This window comes from Haliaeetus albicilla, chromosome 23 (assembly GCF_947461875.1).
Source record: "Haliaeetus albicilla chromosome 23, bHalAlb1.1, whole genome shotgun sequence".
NCBI lineage: Eukaryota > Metazoa > Chordata > Aves > Accipitriformes > Accipitridae > Haliaeetus > Haliaeetus albicilla.
Window position 1 is genome coordinate 23,219,557 of NC_091505.1, and position 24,316 is coordinate 23,243,872.

The 24,316-nt window shown below is 40.0% G+C and overlaps 1 protein-coding gene across 14 annotated transcripts in view; it reads right to left on the reverse strand.

The window, feature by feature from the left end:
* The window catches only part of ZNF711 (zinc finger protein 711), a 46,879-nt gene extending 27,236 nt beyond the window's left edge, over positions 1 to 19,643 (reverse strand). For 7 of the 14 annotated variants that reach the window (XR_011329530.1, XM_069811540.1, XM_069811539.1 and 4 more), the window contains exons 1-6: positions 19,459 to 19,643; positions 12,865 to 18,008; positions 11,634 to 11,773; positions 9,436 to 9,596; positions 9,020 to 9,112; positions 6,963 to 7,108 (exon numbers count right to left, since the gene is read on the reverse strand). The gene's annotated coding sequence lies outside the window, so the exon portion shown is untranslated. Of the gene's footprint in view, positions 1 to 3,856; positions 4,092 to 6,962; positions 7,109 to 9,019; positions 9,113 to 9,435; positions 9,597 to 11,633; positions 11,774 to 12,864; positions 18,009 to 19,458 lie in introns of those variants that run through there. The other 7 variants (XM_069811533.1, XM_069811534.1, XM_069811531.1 and 4 more) reach the window with 6 other exon arrangements.
* Between the last annotated feature and the right edge of the window lie 4,673 nt (positions 19,644 to 24,316).

The window sequence follows — 24,316 nt, forward strand, 5'->3', positions numbered from 1 at the left end:
TCCACCCGTACAATCAAATTTCAATGTAGCTTTAAGTTTTAGCTCCAAAATCAAATTCTTTCACCACTGTAGGAATTACAAAGCAGCTTCAGAATCTTAGTGCAATGCTCTATCACTCCTGAATTATAGTCATAGCCATCAAACTCTTATGGTAGCTAACAAACACTTGCTATTACAAAATAAGACACAGCTCTAGACCATAAATGGCTAATTTAATATAGCCATTTCAGAATTAAGGCAATACTCTACAATTTCCTGACCACAGCCTTTACACTTGGATAATCCTTCTTTTTTAATGTAAATGGATATGAAAAATTATTTTAAATTATATCAATCTGAGATTACAAGAAGAATATGCTAGGCTTTTCTTCCATCTCAATAAGCAACTTCAATTCTTTTCAGATTATATAATTAGATGCCCAACTATATTACCTACTGCGCTACACTGAAAATTCAATACAAAGTAAGACTGTAATTTTAATTTAAATTAAAATTTCTGCAAGCAAAGCAAATTATCACTAAAAGGAGTATTTTCCCGGTAGCTAACAGGACTATAAAAATTACTAAAGTTATGGGATGGCACCTTCTGTGCACGTAGTACTATGAGTACCTCAAACTTCCACTAAAACCAGAGATGGATGATGACACGCTAGCAATAAACATGCTGAAGCTGTACCTTGGTTGATGCAGCTGGCATCCAACCATTACCTAAGTATATTCTTCTAAACCCTCAGTGCAGACAAAGGACAGAGTTGCACCAACTATGCAATCGCAGATTTGGTCTTTTTTAATATATACTTTTGGATCTTAAAGGAATGCAGCGACAGCAGAAAAACCCCTTAGTGCTAACGCTGGAACAATTAACAACAGATAAGGCCCCCAATTCTGCTACAACTGGGTATTTTTGCTCACAGATTTCAGTAGTGCAAATGATTTCGTTGGGCACACTACATATGCATGCAAATCTTATTACTGGAAACGGTAAACAGTGATTAACTGTGGTTCTTCACAGCTTTTTTCTGTAGTACGCCATATTATATACCCGCATGATCACAGAAGTGGTCCAATCGTATGTTTTAAAAATGGACTGAGAAATAAGGCAGAAAGCCGCATTTCTGTATACCGTCATAATCCTACACTTATCCATACCCCTCTTGCCTCTAACTATTAAGATCTCAGGTTTTTTCCTCTCAATTCTCCTTCTCCTCTATGTATTTAGAAGAAAATACTGTGAAAATGCTTTATTAGCATCAGCCAGTACAATTATATAACTTTACAACATTCCATTAATATTTTCACTGTTTGGTTTTTTTTTTTTTTAATTATAGCACACTATCTTGCACCAGGAAGGAGTATATTACCATCAGATCCCAAAATGAAGAATTTCATGAAATCTAAACTGAGAGTCCCAGAGCAGTGTCTCAAGGCTAAATTTTTAAAATATGTATGTATCTGAAATTGGTTTGCTCTTTTTGAAAAATATAGTTCTCTTTCTAACTAGCTTCAGGATAAGGTCGATTTTAACCTATTTCAGTCCTTTATACCAAAGCTCTTCCTCAGACAAGGCTCAGCTGAGACTAGGCAATGAATTTTAGAGTCAAAAAAAAGGGGATGTATGACCGCTCCGTCTACCAGCAAGAACACTACTATAAACTACTACTGTAAATGGGATTTTTTAAAACCAAAGATAATGGTTGCCAGTTTGGGGCTACCTGGGAACACATAATAGCAACACTCAACTGAAAAACTGTTAAAGGCCCAAGCCCTTATAAACACTGCTCTTAGTATGCACACTGATTTATTCTTAGCTTACTGTTCCCATAAAAATATCGTAAGTATTAACATTTTATTCTTTTTTGAGAACGCTTTCAGAAAACACCCTAAATTGAGAGATCTTCAACAAAGTATTTTAAGGAGGAGGGGAAAAAAAAATGAATGCTTCAGCACTTCCACCCAGGAAAAAAAGGGTGTCACTCCTGTACCCAGAGGTACAATGATGCTCCCAATCAATATGCTGGCTTCCAGGCATTGTTGCCATATTTAAAATTTTTAGAACATAAAAAAATATTTCTACAGAATGCCAATCATAACTTAATAAATCTACCTAAATAAAGAGCCTGTGTTTAATACATTTTGTTATATCCTAGACAGTGTGGTCCTGCAAATGCTAAGCATCTCCCCAGTTTACACATACGATTATTCCCAACACGTTCAGGCGATACATTCTCACATAAAGCATATTTGCATGGTCAGCCCTTAAGGACTCCTTTAAAATAGTGAATTTCTTCCCAATAATATTTAAGTCTTGTTTATGTACAATAAAGTAAAACACAACGGTCATACTTCCTCAGGTGTTTCAGATATTCGTAAGCTGCATATGACATTTTGATTAAACCAAAAGGACCAAGCTCAGACGCAGAGCAATGTAACACAACAGATAAACTTGTATGTAGTTGAAAAATCAAAAGCAGATGCTCTCTAATTATCTTATCTCTTAACATTCAGGTTCAAGAAGAAAACAAGAGAATTATCCTCCCCTGCAGACGCTTCAGGGTTTTGGGGGTTTTTTCCCCCCAATTTTTAATGCAGCAACCAATAGAAACGCAACGAAAACCATCCTGCTTACGCAGAAATCTTAAGCAGAAAAACGCAATTCATAAAACAGCGTACAGGTCAACACAAGCCCTTGGCAGAAAAAAAGACTGGGTATGAAAACCTAACGTATCCATTTTAAAGTCCTTTATTGTGTTCGCCCCTAAAGCATCCACGAAAACTTACACTCTAAATCCGTTTAAAACGACAAGGACAAAAAAACCGTGAAACGAGTTTTCGCCCGACAGGCGCTCGAGGCTCTTCGAGAAATTAACGGCAGAGATGAATTTCCACCCGCGTGTCACATCCCCAGCAGAAACCAAACCTCCCGCAACAACAACAAAAAAAACCAAACCCACGGGCGGCGAAGGGGCGACAAGCCGCCTCAACCCACCGCGCAGCCGGGGCTGCCGGCTCCCGGGGCTGCCAGACCCGCCACCCCACCGCTCCCCACACGGCTGGCGGCGACGGGGCTGCGCGGCCGCGGAGGAGCCCTCCCGCGCGTGCTCGCGGATCGGGCGCGCCGCCGGGCGGCGGGATCGGGAACGCGGCTGTCGGCGGGGCGGGCGAACCCGCCGTGCCGGCCGGGCAAACCCGGAGCGGAGCCTTTTCCCCCGCCCGCGCCCCGCGGAACCCCTTGACTCAGCCGTCAAAGCGGCCGCCAGCCGCTCCCGGTCCTGGGGAGAAGCGGCCGGCGGTGCCGCCGCGCCGGGGGGGAGGAGGAGGAGGAGGAGGAGGAGCGCGGAGACAATAGGAGCCCGCGGAGCGGCCGGAGGAAGGGGGGGGCGCGGGGAAGGGCCCGCCGCCCTCCGCGGCCTCCCCTCGGCTCGGCGGCCTCCGCCCGCGCGTCCCGGCCCGCCGCCGGGCTCCTGCCCCGCGGCCGCCGGAGCCGGCCGTCCCGGGAAAAGGGGGAGGCGGGGATAACCCCCCCGCGTCCCGGCTGCCGGGGAGCCCGCAAGCCTTCCCCGCCCCGCCGGCCGACATCTTGTTTTCCGCCATTTTCTGGCCGCCCGAAAAGGCCCCCCTCGGCCGCGGGGCCCGCCGGCACCGCCCGCCCCGCGCCCGCGGCGGCCGAGACTCGCCGGCCCCCGCCGAGGGAGTGTCTGTGTGTGGGGGGGGGCGACGACGGGAGGACCGCGGCGGCAGCGGCCGGTCCCGGCGGCAGCGGCGGCCCTGTCAGGCCTCGGGCGCGGCCTGCGGTGCGGCCTAGCCGCCTCCATTGTCCCCCTTCCCCCGCCGGCCCGGCTCCGACGCCTCGGCTCACCTGTGCGGGTCCCCGCGCCGGGCGGCTGGGCCCCGGGGGTGGGGTGGGGGGGGTAGGGGTGGGGGGGGAAGGGAAGGGGGGGGGCCCGGGGCCGCAGGACTCCGCCGCCGCCGCCGCCGCCGCGGCCTGGCATTCGGGTCCGCCGGGTCCGGGCCTGCACCAATCACAGGCTGGGCCGGGCGGCGGGGCGCGAGCGCGCGCGGCCTGCCTTCCCCCCCCCCCCCCCCCCCTTCCCCTTCCCTTCGCCGGCCTCGCCGCGGCCGCCGCACGTCACTGCGCGCGCGCGCCGAGCGAGCAGGCGCACCCGCCGCGCCGAGGCCGTTGCGCCCTCACTCTGCCTGCGGTGGGGGGGGCGGGGGGAAGAACCGAGCCCAGCCGAACTGAGCCGAATCGAGCCGAACCGGGACACCCCCGCGTCCCTCGCCGCCACCGCTTATTGAGGGACGACCGTGAGGTAGTCTGCCTCGGGCCCCCGCCGGGAAACACTGAGGAAAGGGCAGGTCGTCATCCCCCTCCCCGCCTCCTCCTTCTCCTCAGGGGGAAGAGGGGCCGGTGGGCTCCGCCGCGGCTTTGCAGGCGGACGGAGGAGCCTACAGCCGACCCCCGACCAGCACGGCAGGCGCCGGCGGGGGGGGGGGGGGGCGTGAGGAGGGACCCCGGGCCCGTTCCCCCCTACAAACGCCCCGTAGCCGCTCCGCGAGCAGCGGGAAGCAACCAGAAGCGACGAGCCGTGTGTTTTCCATACACCCGCTCTGCCCCGGCTCGAGGGGATGCGTTTCAGAAATTCTTTGCCCAAACGAGGGTCAGCTCCAGCCCTATTTCTGTGTTCTGTACCCTATTTCACGTATTTCTACAGACAGACGCTTCGGAGAGAACGCAAAAGCACGTGTGACCGTCGAGGGTTTCAAAAAAAGGTTACTGGATGTCCCAAATGAACCGGTACAGCGTCGCCGTCCTCCCGTCTGCCTTTAGTTTCCCAAGAAAGGTGAAGGTGCCTCAGCCAGGCAGCTGCGACTGTCTTGGCTTCGTTATTGTACATTAAAGACATGGGTTAGGGTATTCAGAATACCTTGCCGGCGTTACTTGTCTCAAGAATACAGTTAACAAAATAAAACCCCAACACCAATAGTAACTTGGAAGAAAGTGCTGGTGTAAGACACAGTATTTTCTTCGCCTTTTGTTTCTTTCCATCATTTTGGGTGTGTCTGTGTGAATACCAGCATCTCTAGCCAAGTAGTTCTCTTAATATAGGTCTAGCAAAAAAAAAAGGAAGAAAAAAATTTTCAAAGTCTTCTAAAGAATTAGCATGCATACACCTTAGTAACTGCATCAGTAAAATTGCTCAACACCTAAAAATGGCATACGCTTACAAGTGTCGATATGCAAAAAATTTGGGCTAGAGAAGCCCATAAGGTCTGTTCTCTGGTTTAACTAAATGGGTTGTAACTGTTAAGTTTCCCAAACCCACTTGAAGCTAAGAGTATTTTTAGGGTGCACGCACCTCTAGTTTAGAAACTGACTTGTTAAATTGGCGCACGAACTGTGTTGAATAGACTGTATTACTGTAACGGTCAAATTTCAAACACCATTAGGCAAACACAAGGAATTGTTTTCTCTTTCTGGTTGAAATACAGATAACTCATGAGTGTTTGTTTTATAAAGTTTTGCCTTACATTTGAAATTCATTTTAAGGACAGTGGTATTCAGTTGCTTGAATGTCTAGTAGGATGTCCAAAATGGATATAGCAGATACGATGACCTACAGAAGACTTGCCCTCTTCTAAAACAGCAGTGGGACATCAGATGGAATGCCACAGAGTGTCAAAAATGGCACCAGGCAGCTATGTTTAGGTACTGAAATCATGCAAGTAAATCTCATTTTGCACTACACAATTATAAATTGCAGTTAAATAGAGTTACAAGGGGTTTTTTTCTTCTGTGATTCTTAAAAGATTCTTACTCCTGGACTTTAAAGTCCTCAGCACAGAATTTGGAGACCTCTCCTACAATTTGACTCCCCTCCCCTTCTTTCTCCTTTTAAGGGGTAAGGAGCAGAATAGTGGGGTAAAGCTGTCCGTAACATGCCACACACCAAAGTAAATATAGCATGAAGAACATTCTAGTTGGTTCTTCCAGCTTTAGCAAAAGATAGGCATTCTAATGGGAAAGTAATTTCAAACTGATCAACACAATTAAGGAACGAGAGGAAAAATACCTGAAAAAGGTAATCACAAAACTGAATACTTGGGAAAATGGTGAGAGAGAATCTCACAAGGTGATACAATCAGAAAAGCAGAACTACAGGGAGATTAATTAACCCTTTCTTCAACAAAATCCCATCTATGCTGGATTCTGTCTTCCAGAGTAATACCAAGGGAAATCTCAAAAGCAAAACGAGCATAAAATAGCAACAAGCAACAACAAGGCTATTGCCAACAGTGTGGCAAAAACATTCAACATCAGACCCCACATGTAAATTTGCACAGGGAGGCAGCAATGATAAGGGAAATCTATTCAAAGCATTGGTCAGAAGCAGAGAACGAAAACCCACCAAGACACTGAGATCACGGGGATCCAAGTATCAAAAAGTGCAGCAGTGAATCACAAAGAATGCACAAAAGCCAAAACACCACTCTCTGTATCAATTTAAATTGTTTATACTTGACGGGGAAGTAGCACATCATAACCATGATACCTAGCAGATGACCAGAAATGCTCCTTACCCTTCAGTTCAGAACACAGATTTCAAAGAATTACAGAGCTTCTCTGCTTTCCAGGTAAGAGGCAAACAACCGAAGCGCAATGCTTGGCAGATGGCATATTCAAAAAGGTATTCCTTAATATTATTATTGCTGTTAGAAGTGACACGAGAGTATTTCAAGCAGTTTCTTTACAGTTTTCTTTCACATACAACTGCCAGATGTTAATACTGATGACCTGACCATGAGTGGTTAAGTGTATCAGGAGCAGTGCCTATCTGTGTGGCTGATGTCCTGCAACTCTTGATCTGCCTGAGATTAAAGGGCAGACAGCAAAAGTCTGATGAAGAAAGCTTCGTTCTCTGTGAAACTTTATGCATTTCAATTTAAATAGCATGAGTGCATACCTTCCAGATAGCTCTTCTCTTGCCAGCACCACGTATATTTGACAGGATTGCCTTATCTCTTTCTCCTGTTCCTTTTCAAAGGAGCAGTGGAATATCAAATTGAACACTCTCAAATTCTGTGATCGCTTTCAGGTTGGTAAACAGACCTAGAGGTCAACAACAAGCAGAGATTGTTAAATTATGGCACTACTGGAGGTTAAGAAGTGACAGAAAAAAAGCAATTCACTTGACACATTAGGATCTGACTTTCTGGGGTCAAAGTAGTTTAAACTGATAGCCTAGGATCTAAACAGATTTGCTAACACCATTTGTGTATGTTTCTGAAGATAACAGAGAACCATTTTCACTTCTCTTGTTTCTGATAGAAATTGAAAAATAACTGGATGATAGTAGGATGCTTTTACTGAACTTGCCCGTTGAAAGAACAGTGGGTGAGACAAGTAACAGCAATGGCATTCTTCCATGTTTCATTCCCTGGTCAAGGTGCTGCTTCAAGCTGGCTGTGCAGATGTTACTAATATGCACATTTAGCTGCTTTGTGCTTTAATTGGCAATAAAATTCTTAACATTGATATGTACAAGCATTGTCCTAGGCTGTCTGCAGTCTCAGAAGACATTGTAGTGCAGGTTTGCAAAGAGTCCACATTCAGAAGATCTTTGGATTCTTTTTAATGAATTTTGGTGCCTGTGATTTCAACTGTCCGTGAGTAATTCCTCTGCCAGGATTAGATGATTTAACAGTTGGCAAATCTGCCCTCAGTATGTGCTAGGTCCAGACTTAAATGCCCAGAGGTATCTCGCAGCAGTAGAAGTGAAACCAGCGAGACTTAGCCACTTTGGGTATTTGTTACATTGGGGGAGAAACAAACAAACAAAACCAACCAACCAACCAACCAAAGGCAATCGTGGCTGAAGATTAGAGGATACCAGCTAGAATGGCAGCTAAGTTACAAAGCCAAGAAAAACTGCCAGCTTTGGAGCCACCCTTCCTTTTTCCCCCAGCAGGAAGCCATACCTATTCACTCAATACTTGCAAGGAACAGGAAGCAAAATTAAGGGGTCTGAATAGGTTTCGGGCTTCTCTACTAATGTACTAATGTAATAGGAAAGCCAATACAGTCTGGGCAATAACAGAGTTGTGGAGAGCATTGGAAGTGCCAGGATGCAGTTATGGAGTTAAGGCATGGAGCTGTTGCAAGGAGAGCATTCCAATTTATATAAAAGAAATATCAGTATTTTCCTCTTTCTAAAAACGTTAAGATTCTGGTTTTGTCTGATAGTATTAGGTAATAGGTGAAACTAAGGAAAAAGAATCATTTAGTGTAAATATTAAGTAATGTGCTTGAGACTTTTTGGAAAATGGGAAATATATCTGGGACTTCATTTAATTTGTTAGTTAGTGACAAGGTAGTCAATTTTCCATAGCTTCGTTTATTTTCCTTATTTCCAAAGCAAGTTACAAAGAAAGCCACTGCATTTTTAAAGGCAAACCATTTCAGCTCATAGGATCAACAAGATGACAATGGAATACAAAGTGAAAAAGCAACAAGGGACAACGGAATGGGCTCATAAGCTGAGGTTGCTACATCAGTCAATAAATACTTCAGTATTTGATACATTTTAGGATAGTGGGCACCAGAGTGCCTTGGTTATGTTTGTACAACACTGCCAGTGTCAGTGAGACTAAGTGGCTATGCCTGAGAACAGAGCCTTCCCTTCTACCTAATTCTGCAGATTATGGGTGTAACAAGAATACCGATTCTTACTACACAGTTCAAAATTGTATGTAATTTGTTGTTTTCTTTCTTTAAATATTGGCTCTTTAAGGGGAAAACCAAAGCAATGTCAGTCAGGGCACAACAGGCTCTACATGCTACAACACCCTGAAGAATCTTAATCTTCATAATTATCGTTAAGAGAAATTCACGGCCTTACTAACAGCATCAGATTCGGAACCACAGCTCACCAGCATGTGGAGGAAGATTATGACACCGAGTGGAGCAAACATCACGAATAAATGGGTGAGCCAAATGGACACTGAGAAACAAAAACTGTACCTGGCAAAAGTTGTCTTTGACAAGCCTTCCTGAGAAATATGAAAAGATGCAACCCCTTACCCCCCTTTCCCTTTGATGTGGATTCAAACCATTCTGGGAAGCAAAAAAGGAAGAATGATTAGCATGCATATTTGTAATTTCTCATGCTGAAATTTGAGAAGACTTTTTCCTTTCTCATGAGTTTCTTCTGAGGAAGGGCGGCTTTTTGTGATAGGTACTTCTTGTCATTTAGGCATAGGACATACGCTTAATCACAAAAGAACCCTGTGTCCCGATAAATGTGCAACAATTTAAGCAATACTGAGAAGCAGCTATGTAAACTGTAAAATCAGGTAGTCACAAAAAGTTGTCATCAATTACACAGTAAACAAATCGGATGCTAATATCATATTTTGGTTTATAATTATCTTCTATACCTTTTCTTTGCAATAACTTTTAGTGCTTTCTAATAGTTGTAGCTATTTCCTCTGTGTCCTAGCCCACAAGGTCTTACTGATCTCTCAGCATTTGGATCGTCCATTGATCACGCAGTATTCCAAGTCGTTTCAGATATAGGAAGCACTGGTACTTAGTATTTCTGTAAAGAGATTAGAATTAAATCAGTAGCATGACATATGCTCCCCAGTATGCTTGCTATTAAAATAATCTGTATCTAATCAAACTACATTTTTATATTTCTTTTATTAGTATCTGAATATATGCGCTGCTTCCGAATGTGTACTCACCGATAACTTTGGGAGATGATTCTCATGCAAATAACTGAACATATTAAGACTTTGTGCACACAAACTGAAACAGGTTTTGCAGTATTTAAAAGCATTTCAGTAGGGCCAACTAGAAAGCAGCAACAGCAGAACATTTTATTGCTATTGAGGTGGGTTTTTTAAAAAAAACTGAAGGAAGTTTCTGTGGCCTAAACAGGAGGGTCAAAGAAATCACAGGGCTATTGTGGAAGACAAAACATGGCCAGACGTGGCCACGTACATTTCTCTTGACCCTGTAGTGATCCTTTGCAAGTAATCCATAGACCAAAGCTACTACTCTGGAAAGAAAATCCTGTTGTTTTTCCTTCCTTCATCATTCTTCCACTGAGTTAACGGCAAACAATTAGGAATGCAGGACTCTTAAAATGCACACGCACACACATACTTCTTGGAATACTTACCAGATTTTTCTACGCATAAAATTATTTTTGCAGATATTACATGACATGGGGGGGGGGGAAGAGGAAGAACACTTCAGATGGATAAATTAGGTTACAGGCTCCGATATAATGCATGACTGGCAACAAATGTACAATAAAATACACAGGTAATATTCTCATCTTAAATAAGGACAGTGAAAGCACATCACAACTCCTTTTTATTTAATTATTTTTCCACTTACGCTAAAGGCCCTACCTTTTTAGTACTTTTCTGCAGTTCAAACATATGCCTTTCTGAAGTTTTCTGACGTGAGTTTTCTTTTTGTAAAATGTTAACATTTTTCTTTTCACAATAAACTTTATCCATTTTGTCTTTTTTTAAACTCCATTATGAAGAGAAATGCCTGGTTTTTACTGATAATTTATACTGGTACCTCCTGTACAGAAATAACCTGAAAGGCTCATTTACATAAACCAACTGTAATCACAAAATACTGATCTATCAACATCTGGGCCAGAAAGACCAGGCAGGGGAAGAACAGCCTGCTAGAACACTTAGTTATACAAGTGATTTCAAATGATTTCATAAGTTCTGGAATAAATAATTTAGTTTCTCTGTACATCATACTATTTGTACATGAAATGTATAATAGCAACTTTCCATGAAGCTTTAGTAAGTTTGAATTACAAAGTGGTGGAGGGAAGGGAACAGGAACCTCAGAGTCTGAAAGGAAAGCTGATTTGTAAGAGGAAAATACTAATAGAACTATTAACAGTCATATTTTTCATGCATCAGTGGAAATTTGGTTGTATCATTATTCAGGATAGAGTTTGGAAAATTATTATAATTTTAAAAAGTTTACATTGTCAGTAAATGTAACAAGACAGTTGTTACATGGGAGTTAGCACTCTTCTACATTGCCATTACAGAAGTTTTCAGCATGGCTGGAAACTAATAGCTTGATCTTTCACAGTATCCCAGAGAAATCACAAGACATGCTGGCATGAAAAAGCAGTATTGGTGAAATGGGCACACAGCTTTTAGGCATTTATTTTTTCATGTCGGCCATATGAATTCCCTTCAATGTACAGCAAGTTAGAGCGTAGAATTCCAGTAATTCCTCTGCCAGAGCTGCAGGGATATCTCGTCTGTTCTTAAGGGGCTGTCTTAGGCAACCACCCCTCAGTTTGGTGAGAATCCTGTTTATACGAGTTGTGGTATCAAAGTGTAAATGACTCAGAAAATGATTAAAACATTGCAAAATTTTTCCAGTCTAGAATGGAATTAGCAGGTATGTAATATTCCTGAAGAGATTGCCTGTATAGTAAAAGGTGGTTTTAGGCTTTTTATTAGCTCACATCTTTACTTAGTGACATAAATACTACCAATTTGAATTATGATAATTTGTACTCAGTATGAAGACAAATGATTATATAATATATATGCCTAGGTATGTTATTAATACATACCTGATACTGTCTCCCCTCTGCATAACCTGCATAAGGCAAAATTATTGCTTGGATAGCCAAATTTCTCATATTGAGGTCGCTGGTTAGAAAAATGGTCTGTTGCTGGATCTGGTCTCCTTAATGGCTGAGGATGCTTGGGACTGTGCAAAAGAGAGAAAAGAGGTTATTAAAAATATGCATAAAAATATACTGCAAATTACATAAAGTGTTAGCTTAAACTGAAATATAAAAATAATAAAAGTCACAACTGCATGCACGACATTGAGGCAATAACATTAAGACATCTAAACTTTCTGTCTTTTAAGTTCATTTTACTGTGAAACCCTCATCCTGCAAACACAGATAAAAGTGAATTTAAAGAAGCAACATATTCTTTGAGCTTTTTTCCCCCCACTGTACACTGAACAGTGTCATAATACCTCATTTTCTATATTCCTATGATTACTCTGAAAATGTTTTAAATTCATGATAGATAAACCTTCAGCATTTTCAATGTTTATATTTAAAAAAAAAAATAAAAAAATCAGACCTTCCTGATGGACTGAAATATCAGGAAGTTCCACTGTGTTTCTGCAGTAGAAGCCTGCTACTTATGAGGAAAATGTTCTGCTATCATTTAGTTGCCTCATGGTAAACAAGTTCTCTGCAAAAGTTGCGGGTAGGAGCTGCAACAGTTGGCTAGTGTTAGTGAGGAGGATTAAAGTGAGAAAGCACAACTAAAGAAACTGCATTTCTAAAAAGTAATGAAAATTAATACAAATAAAATTCGTAATTATTAGAGGAAAACCATACAAGCCTTTGGATAAATCAATTATTTTAGGATTTAGCTTCAGAAACAAGAGAAACACACACTGACTTTTTCGTTTTGGTTATACATTAGGAAGAGACCAAGTCTTAGACAGGAAGCTGATAAATTTAGTCCTGTGTACTAGTTCACATTTAGTAATAATGTACAAAATAGTCTTAGAATTCTTGCAGCAATGCTGTTAGAGTTATGCAAGGTAGAGGAGAATAAAGAAAAAAATTCAGAAAAATAACCCCTTTCTATAGATTCAAGCCACAAAATGTACGTGAATAATCCAGTCAAACGCTTAGCCATTTACTGGATCTTTGTCAGTTGCCATGCCACTGGCAAAGCTACAAAGTAATTCTTAGTCTCCAAACCAGAGTATAATGTGGAAATAAGAAAAAAAAAAAAAAAAAAAAAAAAGACAGAAAAACAGCAGCATACCTGTAATTCTCTAATTGACATGGGGTTGGGACATCATCAAAGTCTTGTCTTCTCAGTACAGCTTTTGGAATTTGTCCAACCCAGTCACCCTATACATAGGGGATCAGGTGGTTATACAGAGCAAAATAACAACGAATTACAAAAATAGCTCACCAGGTACAGTATGTTAGCAATTGTCTTCGGTGTAAAGAAATTGTATAAACTGATTTATCAGTTACAAAATATATTGTTTGTTATAGACACATTTTCAAATGTAGAAATTTATCTAAAAGACTCAGTAGAAGCAAGGTCTTTACATATTTGGATAATGCATAAAATATACCTCTAAGATATAACAGAGAAACACCCACCCAGGTATATCTGCACAATTAAGTAAACCAGGTATTAAGGGTCTTATCAAGGCCTGGAAGTTTTGTTCAGGCTTTTATGATTAAACCTTTCAGAAAGATGCCACTCCATAAAAACAGTGGATTTACCTCTGATTTACGCAAAACTGAGCCAAAAATTAAACTAAATGCAGGGATCAACAATTAAGATCAACTGAATATTGTGGTTTAAAGACAGGCTGCTGCCTTGCCAAACATATTGATAGAGGAAGAAGCAAAACAACATGAAGAAACAAAATAATTATTCTATATTGTTCATAAAACTAGCAAGTGGCGTTCATTTGCTAAAGGTATCTTTGTTTAAACATATAATGACCTGAAGTAATTTTCAGCACGAGGTACCCTCAGGAGAGAAGCAACGTTCAGGGTAGTTCAGCTGCAGGAGCTGATGCTATCAGATGCAGATTTCAGTTTCCTCTCCTGCCTCTCTCAGAGAGCTTTGGCGAGGGCTCTGCAGAGTGCAGAGCAAAGATGTGCAGTGGCCTGCCTTGTTGGCATGAAAGCGAAAGCTCAGACAATTAACAACGGGCTTTTTACAAGCTCACGTTTTCACAACCACCGCATCTAGCGAGGAGATGAGGCAGGCAGAAACGTCCCACGGACTGCCTCTGGGCTGCAACCTGCAGTCTGGAGCATGACAAAGTAGTAAGTACTGCAGCCCTTACCCAAAGCAGTTCCTTTTACAGTAGGTTTTCTTCCCTAACAAAGTGCGCAGGATTTGGTCTAATTCACACCTCGAAAATGACGGCATCAGTTGAACGAAATTCAGAATTAGTGAAAAATTAAACAGCACCATCTCCTGGTGAAGGTGGGCTCATGCCTCATTTTTTTTCCCCACTGCATTTCCAAGATACTAGTACTTTACAAACATATTTAACAGGAAATAATGTATATGGCTACATTAATTGCTTTTCTTTTCTCTGACAGCCTACAATGTCTTCTTCTCAGACACGATACACTCCTTAATATGTAAAATAATCACTTAAGGTACCGAATGAGGAAGCGAACACACGCACACACACAAAAATATATATCCCTTTCACGTTTCTCTGTATTTCACATTTCCCGTTCTGTTTTTGAAATGCATTTATCCATCTTTTTTTGTGATACCCACTAGTTCAAGCGGTGATCTCTACTATAAAGAGCATCTTGCCTAATGGAGAAAATTGGCATGGCAGGGCATTAGCCTAGCCAAAAAGGCAGCATCTGGCCCTTTGGGGACCAAAGCTCAAATCCCAGCTGCATCACAGATTACTTTTGTAATCCTATAAATGCCTCTGTCTATACTCTGTCTCACAGGAATGTTGTAAAGGTCCCAGTGTAATATTCTGTTACAAAGGTGATGCAGGTAAATTATTTTCATATTTGATTTAGGGAGTTTCTTCTTTCTAGAAAAAAATAATAAACCAGGAAATGGTTAAATATGCTAGCCCCAAACCTAACACAGTTGTAGGCAGTGAATTTTAAACAAATAGGGCTAGAACTCCGCCAACAATGCTGATGTTATGTACTACAAGCAGTTATGTACTATCACTCATAGATTATGCAGCTGAGAGATGACAAAGATAAACAATGCATTTGGTACAGCCCTATCCTTCTGGTCATCTACACTGATTCCCCCCCCAGGCTCCAAAAACATCATTCGAAAGCGTCGCTCACAACATGAAAAGGAAAGAAGGGTCACATTATTGCAACTTAACCCGTTCCGTGATTTTTCATTCCACTTCCAATTGAATAAAATATCTTTGAAACAAACACTTCTCATTTTCATAAAGTTTTAACCTTAGACTCTGGGCCTGCAGAACTGTGTGGTGTTTATTCACAAAAGGTCAGATTCTCAGATAGTACCACCTGGTTTGTCTTAATTGATTTGTGCAATTATGCTGCTTTGCACCAGCTGGTGACCACATACATCTTCATTACAAAAATAAGCCCCATTTCTTGTCTTTAAAGCAAACAACATAGATCAAATCTTTACTAGGCCTCTCTACCTGTACTCTGACACATCTCGTACTTGCAAAATTTACTTTTGCACAAATAGAAATAATAGAATATAGGAAGAGACTGGGTCAGGCCACCTAACACACCGAGAACAGCCAGCAACGGAAGCATAAATTAAAAATATGCAAACAGTGTAAGTACCCGAAGTACTGCCAATAATCAACATAACTTCTAGCCAGCAGCATCAAAGTCATTAATTGACTGAGCTGGAGTGGAATCTGTGGCTGCATTTGCAGCAGCAAATAGACTAATACAAGTGGGACCCCACACTGACACTACGCGCTTCAGAAGGGTTTGCTTTTCAGAATATGTCTAGTTTGGCCTGGGCACTGAATGTTCATTGGAGGTTGAAGCATATATTCTGGTTAATCTGAAGGGGAATCCATTGGTGCACTCCCAGGCTGCTCCAAGGTGTGAACCACAGCCCAGTAAGTGGAACAGCCAGGATGTTACCCACCTGAAAGCACACATCCAATCTGAATGCCTCTGCCTCCCTGAATAGATGTCTTACTTTTTAAAAGCTAATTTACACTGTCAGCACATACTGCTGGATTATGCACTTTATCAAAAAGCACTGTTTGTTTGTTTAAAACTTCTGCCTGATTTTATTTGACGTTGCCTAGTTCTTACATTAAAAGCAGAGAATAGTAATTTCTCACACAACCTTTCCTCATGCAGAAATCAATACTGATGACCCTGAAATTCTAGATGTACCACATTGCTCACTGAGGTGGGTGCTCAAAATTACTTTCAGTAGTCAAAATGTAGGCATAATTACAATGTTCCTCGTATTGTTTTCAGTTTCTCCCAAAAATCCCTAGCAAAACAAACTTTTTCACAGAAGAATACTCCATACACCCCTTCTGAGTTCTAATTTCTCATTTAGAGATGACTGCCAGGTACACAAAACTTCTTTTCTACATGCATTAGTATGCATTTATAAACAATACATTTCATTTGTCATTTTCTTGTCCAGTCAATCATTGTAATATGCTCCTTCTGTACTTCCTCATAGTAAGGCTTATTTTTGACTAGTCCAAGTACTATGGTATCATCAGCAAAACATCTCACCTTACTAGCGCTACCTTTTACCTGTTCTTACATGAACACTACACAAATCCTCCTGGAACTTTGCTGACAACCCTCATACAAGCAAAACACCTTCAAGACAAAGAGCCAACCCTTCCCCTCTGGTGAAGTATAACAAATAAACAGTCAAATGAAACTGTAGGCAGGGCTCTTCCACAGCTGAAACTGGTTGAAGTCTGAACCGCATACCAAACTCTTGCCCTCTGGCTATGTACTCCCGTCCCTTTCCTGGCACAGGCACTAGTACCAGTAATAGCATTCAGCGACCTAGTTGATGAGCTGATCAGGCTGAAACTAGCTCACCCAGCAGCTGGAACAGCACAGTGATGATACAAGGGAAGAGGTTATAGCATGTGGCTTGAGCTCATATCCAAATTACCTCTCTTAATGTTGGTCTTCTAACTGGCCTAAAAAGAAATATTTGAACATCCTTTTAAAATAACCCTAGTTCTTTGTTTTCTCCTGTACAAATTAGATTCACTTCATCCTTGGAGAGTTTCACCTTCTCACATGCATTTAGATGATCCTGGAAATCAAATACTGGGCAAATAAAAAGAAGATTTTAAACTCAGATTACCTTTAATTTTACCAGATGACCTTTTTTTTGCTATTCGTATACCATTCTGTTGAATCACAAAATCATGTCTGACTTCCACTAGGAACATGTGATATGTCTCACATGCCAACATCTCTTACCCTTGGCGACTACTGATAAATGTGCCCCAAGTTACCAGCCATTTCAGCAGTAAATGCGAGGTTATGTTGTGTTTCATGGTACGGAGGATTTGTCTGGTTCCTGGTCGGGGGAACAACGTGAATTTAGAGCATTAGCAATAGTTTTGACAAATCTTTTTGTACTGCAGATTGGTTCAACAACCATATCATACAATTTTCCTATGACAGATGATGTACCAGTGATACACACTAATGGGCCTCAATGAAAGAAGAAAAAAACCATATTGTCTATGTACTTGGGACAGGTATCACTGAAAAAAAAAAAGATAAAGTGTTGAAAGCAAAAAAACAGCTCAAATTGCCAATGCCTAGCACCAAAGAATGGGAGACAGTGTTTAATTGCCAAGACTCTTGTCAGTTTATTGGTCTTATTTCCTTTTTTTTTTTTTTTTTTTTAAACTTGTGGAAAGCAAGCCAACCCTTAATAGCAAATAAATCAGCAAGACAGGTTTGGTAGTCTAGAGTTAAAGTAGTAAATGTACTTATCAATCTTTAAAGCTTGCCTGGTTAGCCCTAAAGAAGACAAGCAATGACTTAAGAGTGAAGTTCTGCATGCAGCAATAAAAAGCTGTTAAGTGCTCTGGTAAGATGCTTTGATTTAGTTTTAAACTGTGTAAACAGTAGTTTGGCAGAGGATGCTATATGGCAAGCTTGTTGATTTAAATATCCAGAGGTTAAAAAATAATCAGAATACCAGACTTCTTTTGCTTTCCTTCCATTTTGATTATAAAAAACTTTTTAACTGCATCCAGAGTAACTTACCCAGCTTTTTCACTTTTACAATAGTAGACACAGTAAAATATTACAACTATGATAACCAGTGCTACTGCAGGAAGAATAGTTACTAAAATCAAATCTAGAGTGTTCAAATGGTGGTTACATTTGGGGCCCATGTACCAATACTCCTTCCAGTCCACTCTGAAGTAATCACATCTGCAAATGAAAACATTAATTTTTAGCAACATTATTTTGAATTAAAAATAAGTAATACCAAAAAAGTAATTCTTACACTGTCCCAACTTCTCTGAACCTGTTTTCTTTTTGCAAATGTGGAATTACACTGAGATTCATTTCAGTCCAAACCGCAGCTTTATTTAGATATTTTTATCTGCATATATAAAGGTAAAAAGATGCCTGTTCCCCACAAATAATTGCACCAGATTCTGGTCCCAATCACAACAGCTCCATTTACTACCACTGTAACTGAAACAAAAACTTACTTCATAGCATGTTTTTTTTCCCCTAGATTAAAAAAAAAAAAATTAAAGGCAAAAGATCTAAATACCCACTTTAATGAATATACCTTACTACTTTTGGAGAAGGTAATTCATAAGTTAAAAGCTAAGTGGAGCCTTGTATCAAGCAGGACAAGGAGTTCAGTATATTCTAGCACCAAGCCAGAACATTTGTTCATAACTAGGAGAAATAAGTATTTCAAATCATAGTGTTGACTATATCAAGACCACTACTTGCAACTTAATGATAATTCTTATTAAGATTTTGCTACTGACCCAACTCAGCACCATTTAATTGGTGATATCTAAACATAACACAAATGAAAGTTGTAGTTCTCCTTCAGATTTTTTTTTTAATAAAAAATGCCCCAAGGCAGGTAGGGAAGAAATGATCAGAACCAGATGGACAAGCTTTGATAGGCAAAAAACCCAATTCTCCAAGTTTCATTTAAAGAGTATACCTTCTGCATATATATCCATGTAGAAAGAGAAAGGATAGAAGGTAAAAATCTGACTGCATAAAATGGGGAGATGAATTCTGGGTAAAAACAGCCAGATAGGAAAACACGCATAAACATATTTTGAAGACTAAGAAAGACGGATTGCTTTATTAGACTACACTTCAGAGAAGATATTAAACTGTGCTTGCTGGTCATTTTCTTCCCTACATCATGAGGTGAAAATGAGAAGGGAATGAGAAAGTCAATATCCCAAATGACATCCCAGAGGTTTATCTTTCTACCAGGAAACTTCTGATTCTTTGCTGACAGCATTTTCTTCCAAGCCTGGCTTTGATGTTTGCACCACAAGCTGTTTTCAAATTTGCCCAGTAACACCTCAGGGCTGTCTTGAATTTCTGCGTCTCATCAAAGAATGACAGGGAGGAAGACATCCTAGGCAGGAATGTGACATCTTCTCCCATGATATTGCCTTCCCTAGATCACTTTTTAAAGGCTTACTAGAATCTTCCATGTTCACCATTACCAAAGTAAGCAGCTATCCCAGCTACTGATGAAGTATTTTGTTGCCATTTATACTATTAAAACAATCCACAATGTTAGTTAGGAATGCAAGATGCGCTCACAGCTCACACACAGCAATCCAAGGCTTCTTTTCATACTGCCAATTTATTTCCCCTTTTCACCTACCCCAGTAAAAGTTGGTATCCGTTTCCTCCATGAGTCCCTCACACTGTTGTTTCCCACCTTTCCTCCTTGACTGTCCTCCTCTCTGTGGTCTGCAATACTTTTAATCTTCTCAAGATCTTTTTTTTTTTTTTCTTCCAGAAGTGCCAAGAATCCAAGTGCAAGTAACTGTATCAGGGAAAATCAGCACATAAAATGTAGACAGCTATCAAAAATGTAAACATATGCTTCAAATGTCATCCTAAACTCTCTCAAACTACTCTTCAATGCAGCCTTCCCCTATCTATATTAGAAAGCTGTGTCTTGGTAATCTCTTAAATACAAAAACTTTCATCTCAACCCATAAAATGCTGTTTGTAATGTGTAAATACTAGAATGAATTAAGATGGCTAAATTAAAAACCAGGAAATCTCCTGATGTGCACAGTAATTAAACTCTTCTTACCTCTGAAACCCATGATCTTCTGACCTATCACTTGCAACAATCTTCTAAAAAGGTAATGAAAGGTCTATTAGTTTGAGACTTTTGGACGGAAAAAAAAAAGTAATTTTACTTGTGTGAGATGTTTTAACAAAGTGGATACAAAACCCAAATTATTGACTTTCTGTTACATTGTTGGCATGGCCCATGGAAGAGCTGCAGAGGCCATCAGTAGGTTTCTCTTTTTAGTGCCTACTTAGGTAACAACAAATAAAGCCAATGCCAATAGGCCTAAACAGCTGTTAGCTTTATATTTCACAGCATACCCATTTCTTTCTCTTACTGTCTTAGTTTCTGGAACACAGCAAAATCAAGTGCAAAGTTATACATTCTACAACTGTAGTCTAGGTAGACTACACCTAGACTAATTTTATTTCCTCAAAGAGAGAGCTATAACTAAAGCAAAGTTACCGATGAAAATTAATAGTGGAAGCTGGTCAACTGCTCATTATCTTTAATCTTAATTAATTTCAGATCTGCTTCAAGGTGGCTTTGGAGAACACTCTTTCTACTACCCTTATGTTGCAGAGGTTCTGAGGGAGGTGCAAACAGAAAGCAAGCTACGCATTTCTCAAATATTGATATTAGGACTGCTACAAATAAAGCACAAAAAAAATTACCAACACTTAAAACCATGACAGACTCAGTTTAGACCCATTACCCGATCACAGCAAGGGAAACACATGGAATTTATTTCAGTTGTTTCAGTAAAAGCTATCTCCTACAGTGTGTAAACGAAAGGGCAAAGAACTAATTGTACCTTGAATAATGGTGTTCTGACTCTGCCCCACAGTAAACTCAGAACTCCCAAACGCATGTCCCTTTCACCACTTTTGAGTCAGCAATAAAACTTCCATTTCCCTCTTCTTTCTCTCCTCCTCCTACAATTTGTTCGTATGTACTGACAGACTCATTTTTTTGCAACACAAAATAGATTTGGACATTAGACTTTAAAATGTAAAGAAGTCTCTTCAAATAAAAAATTATTGTTAATGACAAGATTTTTCCAACTTCTAGATTTTCTTCTCCTTAGCATTTCATTTTGGTTTGTACACTTGCTCTGGTCTACAAGACAAGCACAGCAATACTGTGGTAATATAAATAATATGATAGCTTCTACAATGGTTTCAATTACAGTCTTTCTTGACTGTAGCTTACCATCAGCACATATCTGAGCTTTGTTTCTTAGAATCCCTGCAATTTAAAATAAAAACTACACACAATCTAGGGCATACTAATGGTCCTTTCTTAAAAAGTATAGGCTTTGTAGGACCCCACTTTCTTTTTAGATTTAAAACACATTTTCTGTATTTGAATGCAATTCAGAAATACTCCAAACTTTCATTAAAATATAACTATATTGATGCATTAAAAAAATCTTTACAATATTTCCTAACTTATTCAAGAATCATAATGATAATCCGCCATTACAATAGCCACATTACTTATTCACACAATTTCTCTTCTTTCAAGTAGTTACACTGTAGGTTACACAAGGTATTACATTATTTATGACCCTTGGATTGGCAAATTACTTTACCTGGAAGATTATCATGGAGTCATACTGAGGTAAACATATTTGCTATCTGCCTCATTCTTTTAACAATGTGTGTCATTCCTCCAGTACGGATAAAAGCCATTTTCCAAGTTCTGAGCTACAGCATCCTTTAGAATAAATTACCAAGAAATGAAAATGGAAGCACTTCTCAAAATTTAAGATGCATAAACAAGGGAATGCCAAGCATTAGTATGTCCTGCATGTTATTTCAGTGATTTCTTCTGGGAATGTATGTTTCAGTACTTCAGGGATGAAGTTTTTTCCCCAACATTAGTGAAACAGGTGTGACTTAGTCATGTTTACCAATTAACTTTTCAAACAAAGTATTTTGTATGAGACAACATACAAAAGTTAAACTTAATTTTTTAAAATTATCTTATCACCCTTTATTTTCAGGTGCTTCACAACGATATGACAAAATAAAGTATCACAATCAGTTTTATGCAAATAAAAAATTAGTATCAACAAGTTCCAAATCTCTATATATTGAATACAATCAATCATAAATAAAAAACATGCATTAAATTATAACTATTTCTATATTATAAAATATCATGTGACCCAGTTCTTTAAGACATTGGATTTTTCACAAATATATAACTTACATCATATAAAAATTACAGTATACATTCTTACTTTTATTATGTTACTGTATTATTGCATTGGAAAGAAACTTTAAGTGACTATTAATGATACATTTGAGAGGCATTTCAAAGTGTTTCACTATAAATTAATAAAACCATGTCTTGCAATGCAATTTTTCCTGTGTACTTATGTTAATTTTTCATTGTTTAACAGGTTTGCATACTGGGTCTGAAATCTTCAAGAGATCAAGTCAGGCACATATATTTACAATGAGGACTCGCAAGCATGGCATAACATAGATTTGAATTTGCTTTTTTAAAGCCATTGCATAGCACCTTTACTATAAATTATTAATACAGAGATGTGGCTACAGTTCCTTGTAGTTATCTAGAACAGAACAAGCCATCTGTAGAGTATTATATAAAATGTGGAGGTTCAGATGTCTGAACTGAAGAGGGCAGGCACCTTTTTAGATTTGACAGAGAAACACTTCACAAAGTGGCAGCTGAGTAATAAAGATTCACAGTCACCATTCCAATATTTGTATGAGAGCAGATTAGTAATGTGATTTGGGCTGCCTTCATTTCAGCAAATACATTCCAAACTTCTCTATAATAACCTGCATCTTTTTTGGTACCTCTAGAAATTTCTCTCACCATGTGTCTCACACGGGTGGACAAGACAATGACTGACTCTAATAGAAATTTATGTTAGCAAAGAACTATTATAATATATCGTATTCCAGGTTTTACTAAAAAATTCCTTCCCACTACTAATAAATCTATGCTCCAGGACAAAGAAATACTGAGAGATTGATTATGGTCTTTCTGAAAGCAAAGAACATACCAGGACAGGATATAAAAGTTTTCGTACTTTTTTGTCCTATTTTCTTTGGCTGCAGATAGGGAAACAGTCACCTTTAGCTGTACCTGTTTCAGTGTCAAACCTCAAGCCTCCGATTTTAGTCCCAGCTTTTCAAGTGTGTGGGGATACTAAGCAAAAACTGTCAATAGAAAACAAACTAAAAAACCCTACTCTGTCTTGTAGAGAAGAAGGAGAAAGAGAAATCTCAACCGATGAAAAAACTAAACTAAGTGACAGCAGTAGGCAAACCCTGTACTGGCTCACTCCTCTCATCCACCAAGAAGAAATAACACAGCACAGGGATACCATTTTATGAACTCTAGAACTGTATTCCTCATGGTGTTCATTCATCAAAGTGGGTAGGAGCAATAACTTTAAATTATGTCCTAGAAAATGTACCTAAGACTTCTGAATAACAATTTAACTCTGAGGTATAGTTCTATTACAATTTTGCCCCAACGAGTAATTTGAGACTGAAATACAGCCTAAGGAAAGCTTTCTGTATCATGTCCATTTACAGCATGAACTCCTTGTAAAATCAGGGGTTGTAATATGAACTGCTTGCATGAAACATCTAATTCTTGACTGCCTAACCACCAAGGAGTCCAATGTACCTTTTGCAGACCAGACACTTTCATTTCTATGAAGAGGTTTGAGTGGTAACGCCCTTAAAGTTTGGAAAGGACCAGACTAGCTTTTGGCATTGCAGATAGAGGACATTAAGGCTTACTCTTGCCTGGAAAGTGCAGACATGCTTGTTCCTTAACAAGTTTTACTTTTTTTCCCCAATTCTCTTCCCCATCCCACTGGGTGGGGGGGTAAGCGAGTGAGCAGCTGCGTTGTGCTTAGCTGCCAGTTGAGGTTAAACCACAACACTATCCAAGGCAGCTTCTCTCCCTGCTCCCAGAAGACTAATTCCTGTACATAGTTTTCCACCATGTACTAAAAAATGTCACCACAGTAAATCCCTACAAAATCCATGCAAACCTGCATCATCTTACCTTTCTTGCTGACTTGTTGTGGTAGCTTATCACTCAAAGGACATAAGTCAGAATTTAAATAGAATCTAGGAAGTAGAGCAGATGGCTTTTCCTTTATATTTTTTTATCCAGAATCTGATCAAAGGGAGATAGATAATACAATTTCTGCCACCCAGTCTTGCACTTGAAAACGATTATTCCTTCACCATTTTCACTTCCTGCTTTATGTCTTCATCTGTTTCCCTGGAAATGGTATATGAAGCCCAGCCATCTAATTTTTCTACTCCTCTCTCTGTGATGGAACACTAAATGTGTTTTGTCCAGGAGCTCTGTGAAGATTGTTTTAATATCCTCTGATTGCTGCCTGAATTCTGACAGCTTCCTGGGCCTTAAG